Raw genomic sequence first — 6,000 nt, 5'->3', positions numbered from 1 at the left:
GGGCTGCATAACTTTTTTTCTGTGCTTAAGTTATCAGTTTATCAGTTTTTCTTCACCTTAACATGTCTTACAGCCAAACAACATTCTTATTTTTGTTATTATTCTGGCGGGAAGGAAAAAGGAGCCTTACATTTTTTTACATTTTTTTTTTGTTTGAGAATAATAAAAAATTATTTAACGATTCCCAGGGAGCTTTCAACGATTCTTTCAAACCTTCTTGAATTGTTTACTGAACATTGATAAAAGCACAAAACCTCTTTACTGCTGTGCGTTGGAGTTCACACTACACGTTTGCTGCGGCTTGAATCTGATTGTCCGATTGTTCTAGACGTCCCCCGGGCAGCATCTGATCTCAGACCCGCTTAATTTTTATTAAACCTGTTCTTCTGGCATCATACTGTACAAAATTGTATCAGCTTACTTTAGTGCTATTATAATACAGTTCTTCTGTATCCCATGATGCTCCCCTGACACTCATCCTCCATGTGTTGTGGAAGCAAATGATGTCATGATGTCATCATCTAAAACATACACTGGTTACTTTACTTCTGGACAAATTCAGACCTGAGTTCCTGGGAATCGTCCCACATTTCCAGCGCAACCAAACCTTACCCACCTCCTACAGATGGTCTCAGGATTTTTGCATCCAAGCCATACTCATGCTCTGTTTCTGACTAATCTGCCAATGTGAAGCCTCCATATAGTGTCCAAATTTAGAACGTTCTTTAAATCGTTTAGAATAATTGGTATAAAGATTCAGCCCAAGAAAATACACAAATTGTGTGTGTGTGTGTGTGTGTGTGTGTGTTTCATCTTGTGTTTGCCCTGCAGCATGCTCATTTAAATTTTTGACTCCAAATCGATCACAATTGTTGTGAATCATGAAGTCACCACATGATAACCTACACACACACACACACACACACACTTTCGACCAGGATACTGATAATCCCGGGGTTCCGTTTGTTCTGAACTGCTCGGCAAAGATCCCAAACTGATTTATTCAGACGATGCTCTTTGTGCCGTGAATAACAAATTCTCGCTTGCTCATTAGTGATTAGTGTCTTATTAAAAAGATTGTGGAATGTGGGAGACCTGTGTGTGTGTGTGTGTGTGTGGAATCAGCATCAGAGCAGTGTTAAGTAATTTGTCAAACATGTCTGATAATGGGCTGCCCTCAGAAGCCATGACACAAATGGGCGCTCATCCTTTGTTGCCTATTTCATGGCTTGTCTGAAAAGCAGGCTGTCAAAAAAAAAAAAAAAAAAAAAAAAAAGGAGAAAGCAAAATATGAAGGGGGTGTGTGTATTGGAGGGCATGTGTTGCATGCATGATTCATGAGGTCCACGGGAAAAGGGAGTGTGGAGAAAGAGAAACAGAGAAGGAGACAGCTTCAAAGGGGAGCACTGTTGATTTTTCTGCTCCTCCGTCCTGAGATCTGGGAGGTCGGTAGAGGGGGAGGCCAAGGGAGGATTTTTCCTCTCTAGCTTATGCTACTTTTGCCCTCCCTCCTTCCCCCCATAGCGCCCCAGAACCCCAGCCGGGGTCAGCCTCCAGCTCCCTCTAATGAAGCCCCCGGCCCCCTCACCGCTGGCGGACCGGTATAGCACGCGCCGGCTCGGGCCTCCCCCTATCCATCACTCCACCGTGGCACGTGCTACACACGCATCCCGAATCAAACCAAAGCTTTGATTAATGCGCTTTCAAACATCCAGCTTAAGATCTTTGTTCTCATCAGCACCGAGTCATTTGGGCCAATCAAGAACCAAAGCATGCAGATGACTTCTTGAAGGCGTAAAGCCTTTGTCATGCTAATTCTTACAGCCTTTCACTAATGCTTATTAACTTATTAGCATTAATGCCACACAAAACATTTTGATTCTTGAGATGATGAAAATCCCCAAAAAAATAAACAATTTAATCTGGGTTTAGCGTAAAAGTTTAGCAGCCGTGCGGTCGAGTGCTGCTTAGTGGCAGTAAGCAGAATGAATTTTTTGGATTTTTTTACACATCTGTCGTCCACATGATTGACATTTTCTCTGTAAGAGTTGACAAGTGCAAGAAGAATAAGAAAAAAAAACAAAGCAATATTTAAAATATGGCAAGATTTCTAAGTATATTAGCTAAATCGAATATTCGGTAATTTTATTAAAGATAAATGAAAGGATGCCTTAGTAAAGAGCTGTCTTAGTATGATGGAGGGAAAAGGGGCGGGGCTTCCAGACTGTCAATTAATGCCAGAGAATTCAAAGCAGTCATTTCAGATTCATGGCAATTGTTTCAGGTCCAGTTTAATTTATTAGAAATTTTTTTTTTTAGCTTTCACAAGCCTACAGTTTTGTGACAATTGTGGAGATGCTAATACATGCGGTAAGCGCTGATGGCTAACACCAGAAAAACTTTAAAAGACGCGCCAATTTTTAGCAAATTTCCCATCCGCTGTCTTTTTTTTTTCTTCCAACAACACTTCTGGGAGTCTTTGTGGGCGTCTGAGCGGTTGATTAAATTAGCAGCTGAATTAAAACTTGATTATTCCTTTGGTGTTTGGTTAAAACAGTCGCATTTATCTTTTAAAACAGCTGCTCTTTTTCCTGTAGTCTTTTTTTATTTCATTGCGTTTTCAGTTCTCTTGCAGGCCGCACCTTGGGGGGATAATTTTTTAAAGAAGGAGAGCTTCATCGCAATGCTAATTACATTAATCTAAATACTTTCCAAGTCCTTTTGATGAGGCTAATTGCGTCTCTGGCTACTCTCTTCTCCACACAGCTAGCGGTGGGTGTTTGTGTGCGGCAGGCGGCTGATGCCACAGACACTGTGAATCCTCTGTGGGAATTGCCTGGCCTTTGCTTTGTGCTGTCTTCGAGAGCGAACAGCCCTGGGGACAGGAACAAGCTTTACATTGTGATAATCTATAGATGATCAGGACCCTAAATAAAGGCTGAGTGCACAGAAGCTGTAGCTTAGAGATCATAGCGTTCAGTCACGTGTGTAAAGTGCCGTGTGATGCAAATGAGATCACTGTTGAAGCTGCTATTGAGTGATGTCATGTTGTTGTTTTTTTTGTAACGTTCTCAAAAATAATTAGCGAATTTGATTCTCATTAGCAAGTACCTAATTAGTGCACATTACACAGCACATCAAAGACTCAAATCAAACAAATCTGACATCTGTAATCTTAATTAATTGCTCTATTTGGCAGGATGAGACCTTTCATTCAGCTCATTACAGGCATGATGAACATTGGCAGCATGCACGTGTGGGACATCCTCATACAGTACTTACGCTTAGAATTACAATGTAAAGGACAGGAATTCCTACAGCTGTGTCACACCTGGATCACAACTGCATCATACTGGCATCACAGCTACATCACATCTGCACCATGCCTACATCACACCTACATCACAGCTACATTAAACCTGACTCACACCTGTATAACAGCTGTATCACATCTGTATCACAACAGGGTCACAGCTGCATCACAAAAGAGTCATAGCTGCATCATTTCTACATCACAGCTGCATCACAACAGAGTCACAGCTGAATCATGCCTACATCACAGCTACATTAAACCTGAATCACACCTGTATAACAGCTATATCACATCTGTATCACAACAGGCTCACAGCTGCATCACATAAGAGTCACAGCTGCATCATGCCTATCACAGCTGCATCACCACAGAGTCACAGCTGAATCATGCCTACATCACAGCTGCATCACCACAGAGTCACAGCTGAATCATGCCTACATCACAGCTGCATCACCACAGAGTCACAGCTGAATCATGCCTACATCACAGCTGCATCATGCCATCACAGCTACATTAAACCTGAATCACATCTGTATCTCATCTGTATCACAACAGGGTCACAGCTGCATCACAAAAGAGTCACAGCTGAATCCTGCCTACATCACAGCTGCATCACCACAGAGTCACAGCTGAATCATGCCTACATCACAGCTGCAGCATGCCTACATCACAGCTACATTAAACCTGAATCACACCTGTATCACACCTGTATCACAGCTGTATCACAACAGGCTCACAGCTGCATCACAACAGAGTCATAGCTGCATCATGCCTACATCACAGCTGCATCACAACCGAGTCACAGCTGCATAACGACAGAGTCACAGCTGGATCATGCCTACATCACAGCTGCATCACGACAGAGTCACAGCTGCATCACCACATGGTATTGTCTCAGGGGATCAATCAATCTTTCTTTCTTTCTTTCTTTCTTTCTTTCTTTCTTTCTTTCTAAATATGTTTATTGATTAATAATTATTTCTACTAGTCCTGAAAGCAATATCTCTCTCTCTCTCTCTCTCTCTCTCTCTCTCTCTCTCTCTCTCTCTCTCTCTCACACATGATGCTCTTTCCTTTCATTTTTTACATATGTACAGGTAAATGCTGGTTAGTGCTGCTGTTTCAAAACCATTTCAAGATCATCTGGAAGATATACTGAAAAAAAAACCCACCCAGATCACAGTAACATTGCAGTACTTTCACATTTAACACATTTTTTTGTCAGCATACATTTTATATACACAACTCCAATACATTTGTTTCTGAAAGATTTGTGGTAGAAGATGTGTGTGTATAAATATATCAGATTTTGGTGATATAATATCTTGAAGCTAAAGTTCTCGGCAGCTGATCACAAAAGTCACGTCTTATCTATAGGCTTGCGTTTTCTTTTATTGTTTTTTTTTGAGTGGTGTTCAGAATAAACCTGGAAACTTAGACCCTCCTCACTATTTATAATTTACAGGCAGAGCACAGGGCAGGTTCCATTAACGGTGTACTGAGATACTGAACACAGATGAAGCGTGGACTTCAGGGAATCTGTGGCTTTATGTCTGTGTGTTGTTTTCACTGTTAGTGTAGTCAGGTGAGGGTTGTTTAACGGTCCCGATGTCCTGAAATATACATTCACACTCATTTACACAAAGCTGTGTAAGCTGTGCAAGCTGTGCCATAGAGTTAAACTAGAATTAGCATCGCCACGGACAGGATATGACATCACTTTTACGCACGCATTCTGCTTGAAAACACACAGAATTTGGATTATAGTCAGATTCAGATTTATTAAAATGGTCACTAGATATTACACAACAGCAGCAGTGCAGTCATCATCCATAACCTCAATACGAGCCTGACTATAAACGTCATCAGTCTACAACATCAAGAATCTGATTCAGGAGATTTACAATCGCATTCACGCTGAAAAAACCCGTCAGAAATGCAGAAACAAACAGCAAGGCTTTTATAACCACCGCTTAGTGTTTTCACTTCTATTCTACTATCTATTAGTCTATTAATCTCTATATTATATTATATTATATTATATTATATTATATTATATTATATTATATTATATTATATTATATAATGTAGGCAAACTATGGGGAAATTTAATGGTGGAAAAAGTCATTTTCTGATTGTAATGTATTAAAGTAGATGTTAAACGAATAGAATGATTTATGGTCTAATGTGTGAAACAAAAAGAAAGCGTGTATATATGCACGTATACGAGAAAAAAGTGTGTCTATTCTTTTTAAAATAAATTCTAGCAACATGATTTTGACTCTAGTTTTTTTTCTCAGTAAACAATTAAAATGTGAATGGAAACAAATGAAAGAAAGGTTTTTAAACAAGAAATGCAACAAATTGTTTTAAATTCTTGTAAAGAATTGTTTTGTCTTAAAAAAAATAGGTCTTAAATTTTTTTTGTTTTCAGTTTTTCAATTTCCTGCTTTTATTTATTCATTTATTTATTTATTTATTTATTTATTTATTTATTCATTTTCTACCGCTTATCTGAACTACCTCGGGTCACGGGGAGCCTGTGCCTATCTCAGGCGTAGGGATACAGGATACACCCTGGACGGAGTGCCAACCCATCACAGGGCACACACACACTCTCATTCACTCACGCAATCACACACTACGGACAATTTTCCAGAGATGCCAATCAACCTACCATGCATGTC

Source organism: Tachysurus vachellii, chromosome 17, assembly GCF_030014155.1.
Source record: "Tachysurus vachellii isolate PV-2020 chromosome 17, HZAU_Pvac_v1, whole genome shotgun sequence".
NCBI lineage: Eukaryota > Metazoa > Chordata > Actinopteri > Siluriformes > Bagridae > Tachysurus > Tachysurus vachellii.
Note: the sequence above shows the minus strand (reverse complement) of the source record.